At 42.1% G+C, this 25,934-nt stretch overlaps 1 protein-coding gene across 2 annotated transcripts in view; it reads right to left on the minus strand.

Moving 5' to 3' along the window:
• The window catches only part of LOC125904254 (membrane-associated guanylate kinase, WW and PDZ domain-containing protein 3), a 233,098-nt gene that overhangs the window by 76,526 nt on the left and 130,638 nt on the right, over nucleotides 1–25,934 (minus strand). The gene's annotated exons all lie outside the window — the stretch shown is intronic.

The raw sequence follows: 25,934 nt of genomic DNA on the forward strand, positions 1-25,934 counted from the left end.
ACGAAGCCTTCGATGAAACAGCCTGATGGTTAGCAATAACTTCTGGGTAAAAAACGAACTCTCGCATGCCGTGTTCAAGAGATGTTTAATGTTAGTAATGTTACGCCTTATAAGACACCATATTTAACTCAGCTCTGACCGAACCTTACTGGTGAGACAGACTGGTGCAGGCAGCTCAGCTAATGGAAGCTCATTTTCAGTGATACAGTACACTGGTTATTTTCAGATAACGTTACTGTATATATAAGACATCGCATTTTTTGTTGTTTACCTGATTGGACAACTGCATCAGGCATTTCATTTACTCGCACCCGGCAAGCGTTAATGTCGTACCCTGAGGTCTCTTGTATTTCACATAATTTTGTGTTTTTCTTTTTTCTTTTAACACTTAGTTACTGGTCGATAGCCCAATTAACAGAAACTGATATCCCTAAACATAACCAAATCAGTAGTTAGTCATTTCACATTTTGTTCTATGCAGAGGCCAGCAGTCAATTTAGTAGGCCACAGTTATCCAGTCTTAAAACCATTGCGAATCTAATCAAGTGTCGCTCTGGGAACAGGTGTGTGTGCTCAGAGTGTGTGACACTGGGTTACTCGAAAGCAGGTTAAATACGTGAAACCCTCTCAAAATCCCTCAGAAAAACTCCAGACTCACAGTGATCAGATTATACCTGGTACACAAGGTTTTCACTGGTAGCTGAAATATTATCTACATGTAGTGTGCGCCTGTATGTACAGTATGTATGAGCACCTGTTCTGTCTCGCTCAGAGCTTAAATCCTTGTTGATTCACCTTTTAATTCCAGTTTGATCACCGAGGGGAGATTGTAGCCGGAGGGTGAGGACAAAGGTTAAACAGATTTTTAAACTCTGATCTCTTCTGTTAAATCCACTTCAGTCATTAAGGGTAAATGGAGATTTAGGGTACGAGAGAGTTTACAGAGGGATATTTGACCTAGAAACAGAAATGTGCTGTGGTAGGGGGGAGCAGCACGATGCTGTACTCGAGTGCTGTTCCGACTGTTTTGCATAGCGAGTGAAGACGGCTTGTTAAAAAATACGGAGAACAAAACTGGACCAAGCTGAATTCATTGTCATCACCGCCTCCATTCATCTGAAGCAACAAATCTGAAATCCAAACTGCTAAGTGACAGATGATGGATGCCACACGCTCGACTGTCTTTACAGTTTCAACAGTCAAAAAAGCCTCAAAAAAAACTTTTCACCAAAGATGCGCAATGCCACAACCTCAAAAGTGAGGCGCCAGAGATTTTCATAAGAATATCTGAAAAGATTTCGCCTTTGCTCTCAACTCCCAGAAGCCTTTGTAAAAACAAAGCAAGTTCATGCAAAGTTTGAGGCAGAGGAAGACTTCACAGTCGTCATACACAAGCAGAGAGAAAAGTTTTTCTCTGAGAGAACATGATGAGGAGTTTGGAAAACAGGAAGAGATCTTCGGTGTCTGCCTGCCCTCAGCTTCAGCGTGAGCCTCATCTCTTGACAGACGGGGGAGAGTAGGCTTTGAAACAGTTTGACTACACAGAAGTAATCAGTTTCTTTCCATTCCTCTCCCCTATTCTGTCTTTCTGTCTCTGTTGCACACACAGACCAAACTCTGCTCAGCATGACTCCTCTCTGCATTCCTATGAATACCAATCAGCAGGACTAAAGATGAGATCTTGCTACTGTAGATGTACTGTATGAGCTAATAGAGAGGGGAGATGTACTTGACTACGGAGGGGTGATAGAATAATGATGAGCTCTGGGAATATTTCAGCGAGCTCTCTCAGCCCTCAAATCCTCTTTTCCTGCTCGACTCACGACGGAAACCAACACGGGCCGTTACTGTGACACCACAGAGATCCCATTATTTCATGTTTCTAAACTTACTCTCGCTCCAAGTTTCTGAGGCCGTTGTTGACTCACATCAAAATGCCCCTCATGTCCACAGACCTCGCTGCCATCTGACGCTGTTTTAGGAGCAGTCATCCCGGCGGGCCTGGCTTTTCAGAATAAAAGGTTGCACCGTTCTCCGTCTGCCTCTCCAAAGAGGGCTGCATCACAGCTGGTCTAGCAGGCAAACAGACTGAGACTGGGGAACCAAGGTCCAATCTGGCAACTTCATCTCAAAACTGTCCCAGAATTTTCTTGTTGTTCATATTCAGCTCGCACACGAGGGAATTAACAGGGAAACATGGCCGTTTCAACTAACGACATGTGCTCCATATGCTTTCTGAAAGCTAGTGACGTGGCAGCTAGAGAAGGATTTAACAAAGATAGCTTCAAATCAGTAAAGTAGCCTCGTCTTAAAGACACAACATGCCAGCTTTTTTTGCAATTAAACACAAGGTACATTTAACAACATCAACCTGTTGTTTAACCTGCGTTTACCCAAAGCTAGACCCCAGCCAACAGTTGCATGTGGGGCCCATGTAGGTGGTAAATGGGCCAAAAATGGGCCCTATATGGGAATGTCCATGGGTTCCACATGGTTGGGTTTAATCAAGTGGGCCCCACATTGGTTACGCTAGGGCTACCTGGGTACCAAGTGGGTATGGACCCAGATTGGGCATCTTATCTGGGGCCCACTTGGGTAAACCCACTCATGTGGGCAACTGGCATGGGGCCAATGTTGAACCTGTGGACAATCCCATACAGGGCCCACTTTTACATCCATTTACGAGTCATGTTCAGATTGTATTGAGACATAGTATTTGCTGTCAATAAGTCATCAATAATAGTAAATAATAACAACAGCAAAAGCCCTTTTCTCGACTTGTTGCATTGATGCTGAAATGTCAGCCTCAGTTATGACATAGATCAGTGGTTCCCAACCTTTTCCTGAGGGACCGCTTTTCTATCATTCGAGCACCCGACCACCTTTGACTGAATGACACATTTTATGGATATTCTATATTATATTCAATGCATAATAATAACAGGAAAGAACAATTACCCAGAGAGTGAAAGTAATGATTGCAGGAAGTTTGTGTAAAATGAGTGATTTGGATGAATTTTGAGCAGATTATTTCCTGTGGATATTGCAACAGAGCTACATTTTCTGGTATTTTTAGGAACTTTTTATTGGATTTCTTTGTATTACGTACATATATATATATTTTTTTTAACTTTCAGCAATCATACAAAGTAAATAGGATTCTTTTTTGACAATTTCAGTGTTTCCTCCTCTCCTTGGACATTGCTCTATTAGCTACTAACTTTGTTCAGGTCTTTTGTTCTAGGTCAGGTCATGTTTATATCCATTCACCCATCCATTTTCCACAGCTTATCTGAAGCTGGGTCACGGGGGCAGCAGGCTGAGCAAAGTATTCCAGACGTCCCTCTCCATGGCAATACTTTCCAGCTCCTCCTGGGGGACCCCAAGGTGTTCCCAGGCCAGATGAGATATGTAATCCCTCCTGCTTGTTCTGGGTCTGCCCCGGGCCCTCCTACCAGTGGGACATGCCCCAAACGCCTCCAACGGGAAGCACCAAGGACGCATCCTGCTCAGATGCTCAAACCACCTCAACTGACCCCTTTCAATGCGAAGGAGCAGCGGCTCTACTCCAAGCTCCCTCTTGATGTCCATGCTCCTTACCCTATCTCTAAGGCTGAGCCCAGCTTACATTCCGAGGAAACTGATCTTGAATCAAAATCTAAACTTTAAAAATAATATCATTTAGTTTTCCTTACAGAAATTACTGAAATATTGAGATAAAGGCCTACTATACATACTTTTTAAAATCAAGAAAGCCTTGCGACCCCTTGAGAAGATTTGATGACCCCTAATGGGTATCAGGACCTGCAGGTTGGGATCAAGTGAGGTAGACAACTCAATGAATAGCAAGTCTGGAATCTAGACTGTATAAAAATATCTACCGTGACGTCACTCATTGGTTTGTGGATTCCCGTTAGGAAACCTTGTGTTGACACTTTGGCTGTCACCATGTTGGATTTTTGGAGCCAAAAGTGACCATATTTTGACAAAAGGGTGGAGCTGCGGAGGAGTGTGGGGTGGATCTGACTGAGAACCCAAGACCATGATCTGCAGATAGCCTGCCATTCAGAGTGGTCACAAGGTACCAGGCTGTAAACATGTTCATTTCTGCTGTAAAGTTGGGTATTTTGACATGGTGGTCTTAGGGGACTGACTTGCTCTAGGAGCCAGCCTAAAGTAGCCATCAGGGGAGCGTCTTTTTTTGGGCATTTCTGTGTTGACTCTGTTTTTCAGCCCTGGAGGTTGCCGCTTGGTCAGAAAGTTACAACTTGTTTGAAACTATATCGTTTGAAAGGCTTTTTCATTACTACATTTCGGTTCCTCCTCTTTCAATTTCCTCCCTGAAGTGTCTTCACATTATTGTTTCTTCCTAAAGTGCGAGGATTTCCTTTTTAGCTGTCTTCTTTGAGAGCTCAGGCTGGGTCAGAGAATCATTGATGTTGTGGGCATGTAAATCCCATTGAGACTTTGTATGTGATTTTGGGCTTTACAAATAAACTTGACTTGACTGGTTTTTGATCTTTTTCCCGTTCTGGAAATCTCCCTGAGCGCAAGCCAATCACATCAAATATTACTCTACACATTGAACCCTTAATTGCAGGGTAAAAACTATGCATTTGTGATGATGAAACTCTCGCTTTGATGATGAAAGCATGGTAACATCTTCTTACAGTAGTCGAGGGCTCTCTGTGACTCACACACATGCGCACATCATGCCTGAAACCGTCAGAAGCCAGCAGGGGATGTTTGTGGCTGTACAGTGGAGCTACCAGGTGTGGATGTGTCTAACTGTAAGAAAGTAGAGCAAGCATGCTCAGTCACACTTCACTGGATAAATAAAAGAGAAAAAAGCACAAACACACACACACACAAACACACACACTGCTCTGATCTGTTGATTGTGGTACAAGTACAAAGCTACAGTGTGGCCTTTGTGGCTTCCTGGGTCCTGTCAGAGACTGTTAGTGAGGCTGTCACATCAGAGTTCCTCAGTCCTCCCCCCGCACAGATAACCCAGCTATTGTAGCAGGCCTCATTTTTCTGTGACGGAGACTCAATGAGCTCTATTGTGCCCCACTGGCCGTCCACTCACTTGTGGGTTAATTCTCGACAGCCAGCCAGGAAGATGAACATCTTGTTTCTTCTGTAACAGAAAATTATGCATGGGAATTCTGGTCTCACATTTCTGTCCTTCAAAATTCTGTTTTCTCTGTTTTCTTAACGTTCACAGTTTTTTTTTGTTTTTTTTTTTTAAAAAAAGACTAAGTTCATTCCACTATGACTGCAGTCTACGGCAGAAATTTGTCGCTAATTAATTTCTTGTAAGTTGCATCATGAGCTACTTGTATTTTCAGGAGATTAGACTCATCAAACGAATGGTTCCCTTTAAAGGTCCAGTGTGTGGGATTTAGTACACTGGCAGAACTATGTTTTGATTAGTGCTGGGGCGAGATGCCTTTTCGCTCAATTCAATACTATCACAATGCTTGGGTGCCAACTCAATATGTACTACTAGTTTAAAGTACTGCAGTTCTACAGGTATTGTGATTTAATATTAAAATCTATTGTGCTTTTGGGTTACTTAACACTATACCATAGGAAAACGTTAAAAGTCACACACTTCTAGAGACTGAATATCATAAGACGAATTTCCAGAAACAGTGTACATCACGTGTCAGTCAGTCTTTCTGTTATTTCAGCAGTATAATACTGCACAGAGAGTTGTAAATAAACTAATAGCTGCTTTTATGTCTTACTTTAAACAGTTTTATTCCAGTGAAGCACTTTGTGACCTTGCTTCGTAAATGGCGATATAGTAGGTGCACTTACTAACGTACTTACTAAAATGTAGGTTGCAGCTACAATACAATGAATTAAAGAAATATATACTTTTGAAGTAAACGTAATTTGTGACATTAAACTGTCCCTGCAGTGTCTCCTATACATTAATTTATTTGTAGTGGCTGCCACAATATGAATATCAACCGCCTTTTATTGATTCTGTTAAGATTTTATCTTATGTTTATTTATTTGAAATATTTATATTCATATTTATTTATTTAAACAAAAAAATTCCATTGTAAGGGTGCACACAGTGCCCTGATTCGCTCAGCCCTTCGCCCCATTCTTGCTCTCTGTCTCTATAGCCCTTTTTAAACAGGAATTGTGCAAATTTGCAGGAAAGCCCAAACAGTCTTCGTTCAGCATTGGCAGTATAAAAACAAAATCAGGGAGTACGGCCAAATGCAGCCTGCCTACTTTTGTTTATACAGAATGCACCTTTTTTGGGGCAATGGGGGGCGTGAGCAAGTAATAAAACGCGTAGCTCAGCGTGTGACGTAAACAGTGACGTAAACAGTGACGTGGGAGGGATGCCGCGGCTGGTCAGTCCTTCAGCGAATCTCTCGTAAGTCGGCCCATCGGCCTCTTCGTTTGCGAGGACAAGGAGGGCGTGCAATTCCTTGCCTCCCCAGTTGCTCATCTTTACAGTGTCTGTCAGGTTTGCGTTTCCCTCTTGCTACTAGTTGCTCGCTAATTCCTGCTATCAGCTCTTTCCTGTTTATCCACTGCCAGTGGGTTGCATGTGCGGTGTCATCAACAGCTCCTCCTACAAGTCTTCAACAGCCCCTCCCGTTGCGGAAGGCCGCCTCAGTCTGTTTAACCTCGGATCAACTCGCCAATCTAGCTCTGTGTGTCTAAACGCTCGCAGCTTGCCGGCAAAACGGCCCAACATTCATGGAAAATCTGGCAGTGTAAAAGGGGCTTATGTTTATCAGACCACAAATGAGATGAGAATTAGTGAGCTAGTGCACCCCATGGTCCCTCCACTTCCACCTGCCATTAGGAGACTATTTGTGGGGGGAAAGAGCAGGTGGAAGGTCTGGAGATGGAGCTCATGGTGGCAGCTGTAGCAACTGGAATACAGCCAGTGCAAACCCCAGCATTGGGGTTCACATCGGGCCAGGTCTAATCTGTGCAACCACAGCAAGAGAAAGGTTGCTGATCCAGCGAAGAGTTTGCAATGGTCTGGCTGAATGTCATGTTGGTATTTGAGCAACTGAAGGTCCAACTTCAGACCTTACGCCATTGGCTTTGCTTGTCTTGAAACCAACATGATGCATGTTACTCATAAAAAAAAGCGGACACTTCGTAAAAACACAAACACCAGCTGAAACTAAATATCGGCGTGTTTTCACAACCTTAGAATGAGCTATTTATATCTACATAAGGTGCTGGTCCTCTTCCATGGAGTCCAGCATACTGTTTCTACATTTGTTCAAACTAGATGGATCAAAGACTGGCTCTAGATAGGGTCATTCATGTTTTCGCTCTGCCACCATAATTCTCCAACACACCTGACACATGGGAGAAGTTTCAACTGATTGCAATCTGCAACCCCACCACTAGATGCCACTAAATCCCACACACTGGACCTTTAAATGAAGCTATTGTTTCACTCTCAACTCATCCAAAGATCCTCTCCTCCTCTCTGCTACCTAGTCGTTTTTGCATTAAGTGACGGCAGGGAAGTGTCAGGAAAGTGCAAGGTCACCCATGAGAATACTTCGGCACCATTTCACCTGGCATCAGCAGTACTCCTCCTCTCAAAAACTGGAGGCTCAGAGAAAAAATAACTGCAGTGAGGGAAGCAGCGCCTGCCTGGCACCCCTAGTGAAGCGACAGACTGTTAACATCCTCACTTAGACCAACACCTCACTCAGAAGCCACAGAATTAGATTAACACTCCAATCTCAAGACACAACTCTCTCTCTCTCTCACACACGAGCACATGTCAAGCATCTGTTTGAAGAGACTTGTTCTGTGAATGTTATTAAAAAATGCTCTCATACACTTTGTGAAAATGATTATATAAGATCAGAGGACTGAAAACACATCAGCTCACTTTAACCTGAAGTACTGAGATTGCTGTAAGCGTGACAGGAAGGAAAAAGAAATCTACCATCAGCTATATTAGTTATGTTTGTTTCATTACATAAGCTAATTTGTGAGTTTCATTTTTGGGGTAGCGCTCCAACTGTCCCTCAATTTGCCTCATCTACTTTAAATCAGTAAGTTATTTTCTACATTTTCCAGAGCTCGTAGCAAAGAGGTTTAAATTTGCCTCTGTCAATTAAAAGTTTTGCATTTAAATTACTTTATCTTGTAGCACAATCAATTTTATTTTAATTTTATTCATCTAAACTGCACAGTCTGATTTATTTTTAATTCTGATGTTATCACTTGATTAGAAGTTAGAAGTTTTCTAATTAGACAAAAGTGAATAGAAATTTCTTTAGAAGAAACAGAAGTCTTACACAAGCAGTTTTTGGAAATATGCTTCTTTGCTTTCTTGCTGAGATAGATACCTTTTAAAAATTGCTGTTAACATAGTGTATCTTGTTTATTCTGTACAAGTAATGAAGTGTAAAGAGGCATCTTACCCCCATACAAAGGGTCACATGATATCTTACGAAAATGCACTTACAACATTGAATGAATTACCACCCCACGAATTATCACATTTCATACTTGACGTAAAATTAAATACTTAGGTTTAGGTCAGTAGGGTGACTTTGGTTTGGATTAGGAAAGTAAAGTAACATAAATTAGGTTTAGGAAAAGAAACATGGCGACGATGTACCTTAAAATAACTCAAAGTTCAGTTGGTTTCACATAGGACATGAACACCTGTCTCCTGAGGGACAGTCCTGTGTTTGTTTGACCCATCTGCCACCCCAACATGATGCCTTGCATACTTTCTCCCATCATATTAATCCCATCAATGCTTTGGTCACTTAATCAAAGCCTTTCTGAGTAAGATGAGGAAGAAGAAGATATACTTCATTAATCCCCAAGGAAGAATTCAACTTTCTCACTCTGTTGTTTTACGAAAATGCACATACAATATTAAGATCTGGCACCACAGTATGTAACTGAGCTTCTCACACTGTACCGCCCACACAGGCCCCTCAGGTCTGCCAGTCTTGGTCTTCTAACTGTTCCAGAGTCCAGGTTAAAGACAAACGGTGATTGAGACTTTTCAGTTCTTGCTCCTCGGCTTTGGAACAACCTCCCACTGAGCAGCAGATCAGCTGACTCTGTTCACATCTTTAAATCTTGTCTGAAAACTTACTTTTACAGATTGGCCTTTCCTGACAGTTCAAAGACTTATTGTGTCTATGGGAGTGTGTGCATTTGCAGCCATGTGTCTATGTCTGTACATGTTTAAGTGTAGACATGTATGTATGAGTATGTATGTATGCTTATGTTTTATTAGTATCACTTTTGTATTTTCTGCTCTACAAATAAAGTTATTATTAATTATTATACGAACACATGCACAAACAGGACCTACACATGCATTACATGTAGAGATGTCGGAGCTGCCCAGGAGGTGAACTGGCGCCTCTGCAGCTACCAGTCCATGCTCCATATTTGGTCTGGATGGGGGACTTAAACCAGAGACCCTCCAGTTCCCAAGCAAAGTCCCTATAGACTGAGCTACTGCCGATTATGTGGGTTATACACAAATTAGTGGCTCGTGATCGCGTGGGTTATGTAGGAATTATAGTGCATTACTTCTTGTAGTGATAAGTACAAAAAAGGGCATGAGAGAAAGAGCCTGAAAGAGGACAAGTTGTGGTTTCATGGGAGGTTATGTGCCGGACTATTTCTTGGCCAGGAGCCGTAACTTTCCCTGTTTCCAGTTTTCATGCTAAGCTAAGCTAAGCTAAGCTTCTACCTACTGTACATTTGTAATATTAAGTATTATAATTACACAAAATTTGTTTCAGTTATTACCACCTGACATGCTTAGACCTCCAAAGTCAATATGTGAAACGTTTCTGTACCCCTACGTTCACCTTTGGGGGTTCCCCACCTATAAAGGGGTGTCTCCTGCCTTGCCTCTCCCCTTTTGCTGTTGTGCACCGTGGGAGAGGTAAGCGACATTGCCCTCATAATAATTTCTATGTTTTAGCATTGTTAAGATATTATCATAAGCTAACATAATCCTGTGTCACATAATTTGTGTAGGGGACAGAGTTTATTTGGTCGTATTTGATGGAGGATTTTGTTTTCACCTCTTGTTGTCAGGTATGTTTTCTGAGTTTTATCGTACTTAATTGAATGCAACATGGCCGTCCCTTTTTGCTGTTGTGCTCCATGGGAGAGGGGCTCGAGTTTATATGGTTGTGTTTGACGGAGGATTTTGTTTTTACCTCTTGCTGTCAGAGTTGTCAGGAATAAACGGAGATCGCTTCCAAAGATATCCACAGTCTGAGCCTCTTTATATCAGTAGACGCAGACAACACTAGAGTCCACCGGTCACATCAATCTTCTCATCAAACTCTCAAAAACAAAGCAAATATGCATGTTTTCCCAAAACTATTCCTTTTAGGAGCGCAGTTCGTGCATGGAAGATTTTTGTCACCCACTGATTGGTATTTCTCCAAACAGTGAAATGTGAGCAAACGCCTCGGTTCTATTGCGACATTTCATTCTGAGGCATTCTCCCTGAGGCATGTGGGACGTCCACAGGGAGGTCATTATCTCTGTTGTCTGACTGTCACTTAATTAACAGTCTTCCGAGTAGGGAATATGTCGTCAGGTCTGGAGCTGTTTCCTGACACCTTTCTCAGTGCAGCAGGTCAGATCATAGAAAAACTACAGGCAGGAATTCGACACATTTTGCCCAAAGACATTTGGAAAGTCATGGAGTATGTGTGCTTGGAATGTATATGCAAAAAAACTGCAATCTCCGTCTCTCATATTAATTAAGCTGAACACGTTCCTTTCTCTTTTCCTCTCTAATAGATGCCTGTGGGACTTCCAGACACTTGCTGTAATGCTACATACAGTGTGCTTTAATTCAACGATCTTTACTGTGTAACAAGCAGATCATCTTTAAGTAGAGGAGGAGCTTTGTTATTTACTGTCTCCAAACTCTTCTTAACGAACCCTCACTGACCTATGGATGGCTCAGTCACTACAAACTTACAGCATGCTGCGCAGTTAATGTCAACAAGTCCTCCAGATGAAATGACCAAATGCATTCATTATAATTGCCCTCCACACTGACACATGCAGGGATTTTCCAATCTAATTTGACAGATCATGCTCGGGGTTACATAACTCTGATTGTGGTTGCGGTTTAAAGAAACCAAAGTTGATCGTCAAGAGGAAACAAGAAATGAACATCGTGTCTGTGTTTGATGTTTTGTTTACCCATCCGACCAACCCAACCTCCTGCCTCTGCAGACTTTGTGGCTCCATGACAACATCACAATTCTTCTTCCTTTGCCTCCAAAGGACAAGAGTCATAATTCTTGCGGCCACTAGAGGGCTTTGTGACTCAGATGGAAGCATTATGTTGATTTTGGGGGGCTGATGCAGTCATTTTTCATGAGAGCACAATCTGTGAATATCACTGAAACCTACAGAACTTAATTTTAAATTCTAGTAGAGATCCCAAAGTTTTTAAAAACACCAAATTGGTTTGAATATTTCACTTCCTATAGCTTTAATTTGAGGTATTATGACTGAAACTATGTGCATTTATTTAGTGTATGTATGGTCTGTGAACTAGTGGGCACTTTTTGCAATAAACTCAAATGAGTGGCATTTTTGCTGGCATGTGCCCTTTTTGTTTTTGTATATTTTGACATTCATAAGACAAATCTTGAAACATACATGTGTTCAATGGCCATTGGTTGTTTGTAGTGGTTTTAATATTTAAGTATTTTACAATATTTTTTTTACATATGTAATTGTTCTTACCGGTTTTATCATGTTTTACATTTGTGTATATTTTATTTTGCTATATATTTGTGTCATTCTTTTATTTTGTACAGCACGTTGGTCAGCTGTGGATGTTTTTAAACATTCTATATAAATGAACTTGATTTCTATTTTGTCATAATTATGTATTTACACTGTCAATTTGATTTTTCATTTATTTATTTTCTCTTACAAAGTAGTTTAAACTCCTATTTTTTTTAGTTAACCCAACTGGATTTCTCCCTGCAGTAGCTTTGCTGTAGTTAAACTCCTTCCAGTGTGAAGTAATGGGTTGCTTGCAAAGCTTTACTTCCAAAGTAGCTTTCTCAACACAGAAGACCACACATGCTGTGGCTCAGGAGGTAGAGTGGGTCGGTCACTCATCAAAAGAACAGTGGTTTGAACCCTGACTCCTGCAAAGTATCCTTGAGCAGGATACTGAACCCTAACTTGCTCCTGATGGCTGTTCCAGTGTGTTACCGCTGAATAGCAGGTGGCACCTTGTATGGTAGCCTTGACCACCAGTGTGTGAATGCGTGTGTGAATGGGTGAACGTGACTCCAAGTGTAAAAAGCTAATGACAAAGTAAATCCAGCACAACCAAACAAAGTGGACGCCAGAGGAGAGACAGAGCGGCTGCCACCAGCTGATGTAGAGTAGCCAGTCAGTGCAGGTGAGCTGAGTAACCCTGACGACCGAACTCTCACCAGGCTCCTGCAGGAAGTGAATGTCCAGAGAGCCGTCACAATATTGTGACATACAATTATATTATAATTAGGTAATAAAGAATTTAGCTATACAGCCCAACCCTTGTTCCAGTAACAACTTAGCAGCTTGCTGATGTGTAACGTATAGCACCATCAGCTATGTGGAGAAAGCCTGGAGGAGAGACAGAACCAAATCTCTTTATAAAGATTATCTGTAAATGTTCAGTTTCCCATGTGAACAGTTCGTTTTGAATATTGTTTTATTGTTGTTTTCATTTTAAATTATTTGTTTGTTTTGTTTCTTTTCTTCTCCTTTTCTACATTTTGTTTTCAGTTCCACTTTAACTGACCTAGGATATCTGCTCCTTATCTGCTATGACTAACCCATGACAGTGGCCATCGTCTGGATAACCGGTACTACAAAACTGGTTATCAACTAGCTCAGTCAACTCTGGGTTTTCCTGTCCAGCTGCGAGCGTGTTCATGTGAAAGAGGCGGGGGTGTTAATTACAAGTGACATCATCAGAATCATGAATGAAGTGGGTTACTTTATATCATATGAGAAGAACCAGCACCAAACGTGCCTGCGACTGCGAGACAGTAAAATTTTACAACGTTCTGTAATCTTATAAAGTAAAATTGACATTAGTATAGAGTATTTTTTGCTGATTACTTGGATGATGACAAAACTACTCTGAATATGTCACATGCAGAACTTTAAAGTAACACCAGACTGTTTCTGCTACTGAAGTAAAGGGTGGAAAAGTAGCCTCGTTGATAACTGATGAGGTCTATCTGACCCAAATGAGGCATTTATAATTAAAGGAGCCAGTAATTTTTCTAATAGAATATTATCTGTTTTTCCCAGTCTTTGTCACTCAGGCATCTCATGTTATTTTGAGCTGCAGTGATGGAATCAGAGTGTAAAATATCAACACCGTCACTGTGGACTAAAATAAACTTTGCATAAGTTAAATGTGCAATATGTAATTTTTTGCCGCCAGGGGTCTCAAACCAAAACAATAACAGAAGACGGAGTTGGATGACGTCATGATGTAGCATGGGATCATGGGAGTTGTAGTTATATAACAGATACAGATCTAACGTTCCTCACTCCGTGTAACTGAAACCAACCGTGGAGTTTTTTTGGCAAAGCGAGCTTCAGCAGCAGAGAAATGCTCATGGACGGTGTAGCAGCCCGAGCTGATCTGGTACCTGCACTGGATCGTCAAACTCTGATCTAACAATCAGTAGTAACGTTACTTAGGCTGACCAAACATCTCTTTTGCCCGGACATGTCCACTTTTCACGTCCTGGGGTTTTTTATAAACTGATTATAATGTCCGGTTTTCCGTGTGTCAAAGTCATGGTTCTCTTTTTTAGCGACTGTCTCGCTACCCTCAGGTATTTACACTGTATTCAGAAATGCTATTTACTTTAGCTGAGCGGTTAGCAATCTGCTAGTTATTTGAGCAAACTGCTAGTTACTTAGCTTTACAGTTAGCGATGGCTTCTCCCTCTCTGCTGCTCTCTCTTGCTCATGTTTCACGCTTATGTTTAGCTATTCCTCTGCCTCTTCTCCTTCATTTAATGTCTATGGTAACTGGAGTTACGCCGCCATTGTGACCTAATGACAAGGTCCGTAACTGTTATTAATATTTCATATTTATCTGTTTTATCTGTTTTAAACCAGTGGAAATAGAGCCCTGAAACAAAGAAATGATTCTGACCTATAACAATATATAGGTTACTGTGTTTCACCTGAGACTCCGGATTTTCATTCATGGATACTCTTTTCTTCACCGATCTGATTGGTGAGAGGTAAGGTTGTTTAAAGGATGCAGGTCAACTGTTCAGCATCAGTTACCACGGTGATTTATCCTGGTAAAAAGAGAACCAGCTTCCTAGTACTGAAAACCCTGAGTTCACCCTGATGTTACCTCGCTAACTCCAGATCCTGCTTCGTAGTACAAGCCTCAGAGGATGGTTGTTTAAACAAACAAACAAACAAACCGTGTCTTGTAATCCCATGTGCAATGGGCCAAAAAAGGCATAATGCTTTAAATAGAAATGACTGAATGAATGACTGTCAGACAGTGTGGGTTTCCCCAAAAAAGACACGTGAAGCATGTTAATGAGTCGGTTAATTAATTACATATACTCTGTTCACCTATTATAATACAATATCACAGTGCTGTGCGTGTGTCATAATTGTTTTAGGAACCACTGCTATTACCTTGATTGTGTGATTATATTGTTTCAATTAAATATACAATTACAGGCGATTAATTAGGAAAGTGTTTCTAATAACACCATATACATGTTATCATAGAATTGAAAGCATCATCCAGAATAACAGGGCAGTCATACGCTTAGTTTTTCTCTCGTTTTGCCTCTTTGTTTGTTTCTACACTCTTTACATTCTCAGACTTTAACCTTAGGTGCCTCTTACACTCTTTGCTTTTAAATCCCTCTCCCTAATGCTCTGCTTCACCCATCCTCTCAGACCGGCGGATGCTACTGTAGCCCAGAGTCCCCTCCACCTCCCCTCACCAAACCCCGGCCTCCCTCTCCATCCATCATGTGGTGTATGACAGGTCACCAACATCCTCTTCATCAGGCTCCTTTCTTCCCTTGTGGCACTCAGTCAAACAGGGACCCTGCTAAGGCACCAACACCTGCAAGACCTCTGCTCTGGCTCCTCTCATCACTCTCCTGGCCTGACAGCGCTGACACTCTTCCCCCCGCCTCCGCCTCACCTCCTCCATCCTGCTCTCACCTTGCAGCTTCCCGTGGCCATTTTAGGGGACAAAATTGCCTCAGGGCACCTTTGAGCTGAGAGTTTACCGCAGCACCTTCGCTCATTTTTTTTTTTTTCATAGCTGTACGTGAGACTGGGATCACGGGGCATCTCGGGGACTCTGCTGAGGGAAGCAAAGACTGTGAGTGGTGTGCCATAAGCCTGGCTTATAATCTCACACCTCATAGCAGTACCGTCAGTTGAATTCTCTTCACTTATATAACTGGCATGTGGAGTGTTACAACAGCTGGAGGATTCTGCATTAGAGGAGCGGAGCGGCACGCCTGATGGGCCGCTGTGTAGCTGTGTTTCCAGGCTGTCTGCTCGGCTGGCTGTCTGGCTGTCTGGCTACAGAGCTATGCAAAGTTAAACAGGCAGTGGTCTCACACGCCCAAACCTCTCCCTCTCTACACACTCTGTCATTTCACCTCGTTTTAGCAGTGGGACGGAGGTCTGGCATAAGCGGCTTAAAAGGATGAACTAAAAGGGGGAGAAAAAAACAACAAAACAAAACAAAAAATCCAGCGAGGTGATTGGATTTGGTGTGTTAGATTTTTTTTTTGATACTGGCGTGACTTCAGGAAATTAAAGTATTTGGAGAGAATGTTGAATTATTTCAAACTGTGTGTCTGTGTGAGACACATGCACACACAGGGAGACACACAGAGTGTAGACAGACAATGTGTGCTACTGTTGCACCTTTTAAGTAACGGTGTGTAAGACTTAGAGGCATCTAGCAGTGAGGACTGCAGATTGCAACTAGCTGAAACTTAACTTAAATATCAGTGTTTCTCCTTTGCAGTTTGGCACATTGCAGATGCTAATGTGTCTTCACCTGTTTCCCCTGACAACTTAAAATCACGGGCCAGTTGCACAAAGCACCTCAGGCGAAGATTTTCCTTTAAACCTGAGTTAAGGTTTCCTTTAAATAAAATCAGTTGCACAAAACACCCTTAAGTCTTCTCCTTAAGATTTTCTTTAGTTTTTCTTCTCATTTTGGTCCAATACTTAAAGAACAGCTTAAAGTGTGTTAAACCGTTGCAGAGAGGACCTTAGCAACCAAAGTAAGGAAAAAACAAGGTACCTCTGAGTGTATCTTAACAGCAACATGCTGAGTTTAGGCAATAAATGAGGAAAGTGAAAGATGTTCCACGACCGGGAGAACCTGATGGACACCCTTAATGATGATGCAACCGATTTTGCACTATAAATTTGAGCCAGAGGTCAATTAATGATTTGTGTCAATGCCTGGAGTTGGATCACTCGACTTTCTGAAGCTGCCCTCTTCTAGCCCTGTTTCAGCTAATGATTGCTCTGCGGTTCTAAGCAATGGGATCTTTCCAGTCAGTTATTGGCGAGGTATTTCATGTGCACAAGTCAGCTGTGTGCTGCATCATTTACCGGGCATCAAATGCCCTTAACCTTTAAAGACCGTGGTGAAGAACTCCCACGTTCATTGCTTCATGTTTGCTTTTATTTTTGGATCAAATTTACTTTTCAGTTTACTCTTCTATCCTCTTTGAGTTCCTTATTTATCCTTACCCTTTTGCACTGTCTGCACCGTGCACAATGCAGAGTGAGATGATGTTGTTTTGGTTTTCTGTAACTGTATACCTGACAATAAATCCTCTTGAATCTTGAATCCTGATTGAATCCCTCCAGAGGTGTGATTTCATTTTCCTCCAACCAATTTGGTTTTCATGTCTTCCTATCATCTGCCATTTTTTTTTTCACTATCAGGCCGACTTTGTGAGAGGATACTTAGGTGCGACAACAGGTAGAACAAGCGCACGTTCAAGCACACAAATGGTCTCCATGGAAACAGTAGAATTTCACTTGTGTAAAATCAATGTCTGTCCTTGACTAAGGAAACCTTTCTGGAGATTCTGTGCAACACCCTTAATTCATTTCCTCAGCTAAGGAAAAACTAAACCTTAAGTGTCAAACTCCAACAGCAACTTAAGGTGCTTTGTGTAAGCAGCCCCAGACATTCAAGAGTTTTTTACTGGGAGCCAAATTATCTGCAGAGGTCTCCAAAACAAACAGACCAGGTGATTAAAACCAGTAAAATCACTGATATAAGCAGAGTCACGTTACAAATCAGTGTTCCCCCAGAGCTGTTTGCCATGTTGGAGACATGCTGCTAGCCCAGCACCTGCTAATGTGTGCTCATCTTTTTTCTTCCCTGATGACTTAAGATGCAGATGTCCGTCCCTATCTAGAGCCAGTGTTTGGTTTAACTGTTCTGGGCTAATGTAGAAACGTGGTGGTGCAACATGGTGATCTCAAGAGGCGATGACCTGCTCCCTATAAAGATATAAACGACTCATCCTATTTTCAGGTCATCATACAGTAAAGAAAACATACCTATATATCCCCCTAAATACTACACACTGGACGTTTAATACCAATATTACACCCGACTGCAAATAACATTCACAAACCTCCTATGTGGTGACATTTCAGAGTGGAAATGATGTGAAATTAATTGGATTATGTGACTATTTTCCTAAAGTCCTTGTGCAGTGAGAATCTGTTCTATTTCATCACAATAAAGGCAAAAGTGGAAAAAAATGAAATCCATCTCCACCAACGCTGTGAGCCACAGAGGTCAGAGCCACAGCCCCCTGACAATAAAGACTACAAATATCCCCTCGTATGATCATAGCATGACACGTTTCCAGCCCACTGATCTCACAAGTACACAGAGAGACATCTGCCTCCGCATTAAAGTTAACTAACCATATGCTCTCCGCTCCTCTCCTCTGCCCTCCACCCCCTCCCCTCCCCTCTGTCCATCACCACTCAGGAGATGAGGGATGACCTTCCTCCTCTAAGGTAAAGAGGAGATCAGCCCAACTCAGCAGAACTGCAGAGGTGGCGGGTGGCGGGTGGGGGGAGCTGGGGCTGTGCGAATTAGCAGCATCAACAGCAGGAGTGCCAGAGCTGCTGTGATAATGTGGGGGGAAAGAAGAAGTCCTGGTCCCTGAGAGACAGGGAGATGAGGGTTGGGGAGAGGGGTGGGAAGACAAAGGAAGGAGGAAGAAAGTGCGAGAAGAGGAAGGAGGCGTGTTGCCCTGCAGGTGCTGAGTCATGTCGATGCTCTATTTTGCGCTGTTCTTTTGCGTACCTTCACTGCTTTGTCTCTAAAATCTTCAGACTCCAGCTAGATCTCTCTTTTTGCCGTCTCATACTCCTCTACACTCTGGCTCCCTCTCCACTTCACATTTTCTTCCTCTACTCTCCCTTTAATGAGCAGTCTATGGCCCATGCCTCTGTTCTATCATTAATGTGGTCTGTGCAGAATGAGACAGCTGCAAGATGAACTCGCAGACACAGGCACACAAACACACTTTACATCCCATGTGGGTCCTCACTTAGCATCTGGCTCAGACAACATGTCTGCAAAACCTCATAATAAGAGAGCATTTAATCCGTCCAACCAAAGTTTGCACCACATTGATAGTAAAATCTGAACTGTGCTCCCCCTCCATGTGTGTGTGTGTGTGTGTGTGTGTGTGTGGAAGGAACACTTCCACACACCTCACATCGCTGCCTGACATGTAAATCAGCTGAATTCTTATTAAGTGCTATCACGCTGATGTTTTGCAGATGTTGTGTCAACATGTTCTCACTCCCATCTTGTCAGATTTGGCAGCCTAGTTTGTGGCCGTATGCTTCAAACTATTTTGCTTAAGGCACCCCTCTGGCATCAGTTTGGGGCGTGTCAGTTTCCCTGTCAATTTCCACTTGTTACATGGTTGAAAATAATTAAGTAGACTTTTGGTTTCAGACAAGAAACAAACAGCAATCTCCTGGGTGAAAGTCCAGTGTATATTTGACCCATCCACCACCCATCACTCCTGCCCTACTCAGGCTGAAGGCCCATTTATAGTCCCTTTACGTACAAAAAAATAAATACGTCCTTTTCAGACGTAAACATCACTGTCCTCACTCTTCCATGCGTCTTTTATGATGGCATAGACACAGATAACAGATGGCACTGAAGGACAGAGTGAAAAGTTTCTCACAACAACGACAACAGCGATGGTGGAGGAGGTCGTACTATTGTGCCTTTAAATGGAGGCAGCGTTATAGATGGCACTGTTCTGTTCCACCATTATTCAAATTTCTTTGTTGTCTCCTACAGTCGTATCTCGCTTGAAATATGCTACATGTAATGCTACCAGTAATTAATTGAAAGCAAGAGTATAAAAATAAATCTTCAAGTGCTTCTTGAAGCTCTCTATGGAGGTTGCTTCCCTGATGTGAATGGGTAGTCTGTTCCAAGCCACTGGAGCATAGAAACAGAATGCTGCTTCACAATACTTTTTATAATTCATTTTAGGGACGTTGAGCAGGCCAGCACCAGAAGACCTGAGAGTACGGACTGGAGTGTATTCAGATAAGTAGTCAGAGAGGTAGGAGGTGGTCATATCTACCCTCTCATCCAAACATGGTCACTTCCGGCTCCAAAAAATCCAAGATGGTGATGGCCAAAATGCCGAACTCAAGACTTCAAAACAGGAGTCCACAAACCAATGGGTGATGTCACGGTGGCTACATCCACTTCTTTTATATCAACCTGATCTCATCCGTACTCAGCATATTTTGCCACTTGGGCCTTGGGCATTACTAAAATGATGCTGGGGGCTGCCTTTTGTGTTGTATCTCAACTCAGAAGAGGTTGGTGGTAAGAGGGGGTCGATGGTTAAATCTGGGCAACAAAACTACTTGGTTATGGTGAGGAAAAGATTGTGGGTGTTGGAAAAAAATAACGGCAGCGTGTTGCTAAAAAAACCACCCGATCTTAGGGCAACTAACGCCACAACCGATGCTGATGTTAGTTGGTCATGAACACCACTTTCCTGGGTCAAAGTTTGGTCTTCGTTGGACCCATTCATAGATAATATTGACACTGATGGGTTTGCTTTGGAGTTGGTGGAAAGTCTGATGCGTCTCACACAGATGCTCTTAAGTGCCCCCAACGCCAATATAGAGACACTGCCCATGCAGCATATTTTGACTCTCTGGCAGTGAAACCAGGCAGTTTATACAGTCTATGGTTTTTCGTCATGAAAGTGTCAGAAAGTGTGAGAATGTTGACCTGCTGGTGCCGCTTAATGAAAAGCTATAGAAGAAAGTAATAGGTCTACAGTTCATCCCCTGGGGAACATGAACGTGTGTAACAAATATCATGGCAATCCATCCTGTAGTTGTTGAGACATTTCACTCAAAACCACAAACATTAACCTCATGATGACGCTAAAGGACAAGTCAGGAGATCATTAGAGTCCCTTCTATTGATCCTCTGGGCACCATGAATTTTGGTACAAACTTAAATGGGAAGAGGAAATATTATCGTCACTAGCATGGCTAAAAATGCAAGTTTAATTACCACTGCCAGAGATTTTAGACAACACACAGACTTGTCCTGAAATATTGACAGCCGGCTAGATAAGCGTTTTAATATTTTGGATTTGAGTGACATGTTTGATCGATAAGCATCACCAGTTTTTTCCCTCCAGTCAAAACAATCCATCCATCTTGTACTATACATGTTTTGATTTCTGAATGATGTTGCCAAAGTGAATCTTGACAGCCTCGCTGGCATCAGAGCACTTTTGTTTGTTTATTGTTCCCAAATGAATCAGATTCATTCAGCTTTTATTCCAATCCACGCTTTTCCCCCTGGTCATGCGCGTCCTCTCGGCTCTACGCCACTCGATTTGGAAAACCGCTGCTGTAACCGTCTTGCATTTCTTATTCGCCCCCTCTCCCCACTCCTACCTGTTTCACATGCAAAACTACATCCGCCACAAATGCATGCAAACACTGCTTCTGCTCGAGAGAAACAAGTTTTCAAGTTATATCTTAAAAAAAAAAACAAGTGTGACTCAAGTGAGCTGTGTTGTTCTCCGCTTGTGGGAGGGTCTGTCTAATCCCAAGCTTGTTGTCAAATCATGTCTCCATAAAAGTGAAGTCATGTTTTTTTTGTGGAGCAAGAACTCGGCCAGACGTATTCAATTATTGAAAGCGGGAGAAAACAGTAAGAAGGAGAACGTATTAGCCACTGAAATGAGGTGGAAGCAGACCAACATGCTCAGGCAGTCAGGAACACGAGACAAAAGCCTGGATCCTCATCTCCCACCACCGCTTACATCTGCCCACGGACCTAATGGCACAGTCTGTTTCCCTCTTTAAAATGTCCCACCAAGGCACCGTAAACACAAGCGTCTCGTGCAGGAAACATGCTTGCAGACACACTGAGTGGGAAACGCAGCAGCAAGACCTTAAACGGGCTCCACTAAGGACCGCTTTAGATGCTGTTTACTCAACACCGCGTTACAAATTCTGTGCATTATTGCAGCTACAGAGCTCATCAGGCATTCCTTTTGATGTTTAATGAGTCTACAATGGGCAAAAAAGGGCTGAGTCATCCTTAACCCAAGATGGCTGTCTAGTGCCGGAGTCTGCAGCTTTGCCATTAATCCTGCCAGCCATCAGGGAATGATGAGAGGAATATGGGCTATCGCAGGCATCTTCCTCAATGGCAGCAGATAAGAGCAAAACTACAAAGTGCTCGTTAATGCAGGCCATCGCCGAGCAGAGGACGGGAATCAGGGAAATCTTTGGCTCAGTGTATCTCCCTCTCTGTGAGGCGTTTAAGTGACTGACAGATTGACAGAGAAGGATCATATTATTAATTCAACGACACGTACACCCAAGCAAAGATAAGCTTGAAATAGAACCGTAATTGTTGCTGTGGTGATGAGATGTGCTAGCCTCGTTGTTTTCAGACAGCAACCGCCTCGCCAGATTTTGCAGAGGAAGAAAGAGAGCAAGACGGCGTGTGTGTGTGTGTGTGTGTGTGCCAGAGCAGAGAGAGTGAGGATGTGTGTGTCACTCAGCACTCTCAGCTCCTCTATTCTGTAGATCATTACACCGTGCTATCATTAAAAGTAACTTCCCAAGGTCTGGACTGAAGGACAACTCCATCTGGATGAGTTTGTCGTCATACAAAGACTCGGTGGCGGACAAAAGGTGCAGCTCACCGCCTAATTCTACTCTCCAGGCTAAGGCTCCTACACCACTTTCTCTTTTATCTTGGCGGCTTCTTGTGGAAGGCGAAGGTCGTCGTTTTCGTGCCGCCTGAAATGCCAGTCCATCGCCTCCAATACGATGCATTTTATTGTTGAGTGAGCAAAGAGCATCCCGGGGGCAACAGGGCATCTTATGAAAGTGCATTGTGCTGAGAGAGCACCACGCACACATACATTTCAACTCTTACACACGCGCTCACGCCCAACTACAGCATCAGTTACAACACATACTCAGGTATTTGTGACACTGCTGTAGAAATATGACAGAATAGTAGTTTTGCAGAAGATCAAAGTTAAAGGAAAATCTGCCCGTTCATCTTTTCTTACTTTTCAGGTAAGTCATGTTTGCTGCATTTTTAAACTTAATAATGATTATACTGTATCATATATTTACTATTTTGGTAAATCCACTACCTTTCAACGCTCTACTGTTTCCTGTAAGAGCTCTGGTTTAAACCACAGCTTTAGAGGACAAAAGCACATCTGCTAAAGTGCAAAACACACTACGGCAGTGTTCCTCCAGCTCAAGACAAATTAGATTTAAGACTTTTTAGGAATTTTTCACTGCAACTCAAACTGAAATGTAAGACCAATTTTACAATAACCAACAAACAAACAACCATGAACCCACATCAAGTTTGGGACATTTTGCCCAAATGTTTACTATAAAATAAAGCCAATTTTGTGTTTCTCGGTCTGCATGGTCGATTCCACTGCCTTGATTCCCATTGTGCAAAGTTTGAAAAGCTTTTTGGCGTAAAATCCACCATGCCTTGTGTGTTTTGCTTTGACCACTCTCTGTGACATTAATACGAGAGGCATTGCGGACATTATTTATTTATTTTTTTTTTTTAAATAGATGTTACCAATTAATTTCAGATTTTATAAAGAACATCAGAAATAAAGGATTCTCTGGCAACCACCTCATACTCTGTCATGGCAGCAGTGGGCCAATTCTTTTTTAGATATAGTCATGATGGAAAGATGTGTGGCCCGGGTACATGGAACCAGTCAAAAAACCCTGCATGCATAGGATGCAGCTTACACTTTGGTTGGAGAAAGAGCACAAAGAGTAGTTTCAGTGGATTCTATGTGAATTATATTTTTCCTTGTTTTTTTGCTTTGTTTTGTTTTTTTTTTAATTCTGTTTTCTTTTTTTCCTTTCCCAGAGAGAGAGGGAGAGATCTAGGATGGGATGGTAAGGGGGTCGCCATGGGGAGGGTTGTTATGTTATGTCTTATGTTAAGAATTTGTAATGTCTGAAAATCTAAAAATTGTACTGTCATTGTAATTTCACGTATATATGGTCAATAAAAAAAATTTGATAAAAAAAAAACAACAAACAAACAAAAAGAAAGAAAGGATTCGTAAAGGTTAATTTCCACCAAGCAGTACAGCCCTGTACGGTTCAGTTCACTTTTTTTTCCCATTTCCACTGTGAAAAGTTGTTGATGGTACCAATGGAACCGTTATGTACCGTTTCCATGTTTGGTCCCCCCTCTGTTGGGGTACCTAGCACACAGATCTGGTACTAAAAGGTGGAGCTGTGAACACTGCAGTCTGCTGATTGGTCAGTAGAGGACGGTCACTCTTTGAGGCTCATGTAACCACTGTTCATACCGTGGAGAGGTTTATCAGTAGACCGTAACTATAAAATAAAATGAAAGGATGTTTTGCTGCCTCTTGCAGCAGCTGGAGTCTGAGAAAAAAATAACTGAATTCACTGGGCCGACTGCCGGCAACTTTTAAGGTGGAACATTAACTTGTAATGTTAAGCATGTAAGCAAGAGATGATGACATGAATCCATCAACACACCATGTGACAACTTTGACTGTTCCACTAGTTTTAATTGCCCTCCTTTGGATGACATACACTTTTAGGAATGAGTGGATCTTCAAGCGTTAAAAAATATATATCAATTTTGATCTGATTATGTAAACTGCAGATATTCTAATACTCACTTGGAGAAAGAAAAAGGAGTCTTGGAACGTTTTATCTTGTGGGCTTTAGTAAAACTGCACCCCTGCACCTGATTCTGCGAGAGTCTGATGTGGTGATTTAGATGTTGTCTTAGATTTTGGATATTGAAATAAAAATTGAAATTGACAGTGTTGTCTTTTCCTGGTTGTCAGTGCTGCATTACAGTAAAGTGGTGTAATTTTCTGAACTTACCAGACTATTCTAGCTGTTCTGTTATTTGCCTTGACCCTCTTAGTCAATATTTTATTTATTTATTTAACCAGAAAAACCTCTTGAGATTAAAAATATCTTTTTAAAGAGCGTCTTGGCCAAGACTGGCAGCAACAGAAGTTACAGACAGACAACATGGAATAAATATGAAAAATAAAAATATACAGCTTTAAAACAAGCAATAAAAACCAAAATAAGATTACTACAAAGAAAAATATGTTAATATATGCTAGAAATGAACCATAAAAATGCAAAAAATTGCAACTACACAACTACAAAGACCAGCTAAGATACACCGTGACACTGGCATATAGAAGTTTGTGTACAAAATCCTGCAACAGTGCTTTGAAACGGCTGAGAGGAACCACAGAGTGCAACTTTAAGTCCTTCTGCTGAAGATTCCACATATAAGAAGCTGCATACAGAAATGCTTGCTTGCCAAACTCTGGATGTACCCTGGGTACAGACAATAAAAACAGGTTTTGTGAATGGAGAGCAAGGACATTTTCATTTCAATACATCTACTGCACTGAAGATTATTTATCAAAAATCTAACTGTGTGGATATTTTGTAAAAGCACCACTCGTCGATATCTGGGGTATTTAGTCAAAAGATATTGTGATACCGCCCAGCCCCATGTGAAATAAACCCAAACTAAGATTCTGCTGTGCACAACACTTCACTTAATTAACAGAGGAGAAGGACTATGAAAAAAACAAAAAATTAAAGTTCTGCAAAGACGCAGTGGAGAGTGGAACTTTTGGAACATCTGTACATTTAATGTTGTGCAGCTGTGTGCATTCAGCAAATGCAGAGTAATGTGCAGCTGAAGGAGCACTGAGGTGAGAAGTTCATGATGAGATATCCAGAGGATAATGATGGCAATTCCAATAACTCTCCTCGCTCGCTGCACACCCACTCGCTCACTGTGCAGAATCTTAATCCTGGGCTCTAATCCTGCTGACTGAGAGGACCCAGAGAGCCATTTATAACAATGCAAGTAATAAAGAAGACAGCACAAATACATCCCGGCGGTGTTTATGACAGGACACCCAGATTACATCAGCTCTGACACCGGGGAAAATAACTAAAGTGCAACACATATGCCAGGTCTTGTTGATTCATGCTATAAGCTGCCGTTACGTCTCTGCATCAGTGTCTGCTTCATGTGTGCTGGTATTTCTGTCCACTCTCAGTCTTCCACACAGATTACAGTGAGGCGTTTGATAAGACCTTGACCTCCTGCACTGAGAATGGATGAGCGTGTCGGCGTCATGCCAGGACGTCATGCAGACAGAGCGAGAAAATGACAGAGAAACTTCATCACAGGTGAAAACAGCCCCCGCTGATTAGAC

Source organism: Epinephelus fuscoguttatus, linkage group LG1, assembly GCF_011397635.1.
Source record: "Epinephelus fuscoguttatus linkage group LG1, E.fuscoguttatus.final_Chr_v1".
In the NCBI taxonomy this organism is placed as follows: domain Eukaryota; kingdom Metazoa; phylum Chordata; class Actinopteri; order Perciformes; family Serranidae; genus Epinephelus; species Epinephelus fuscoguttatus.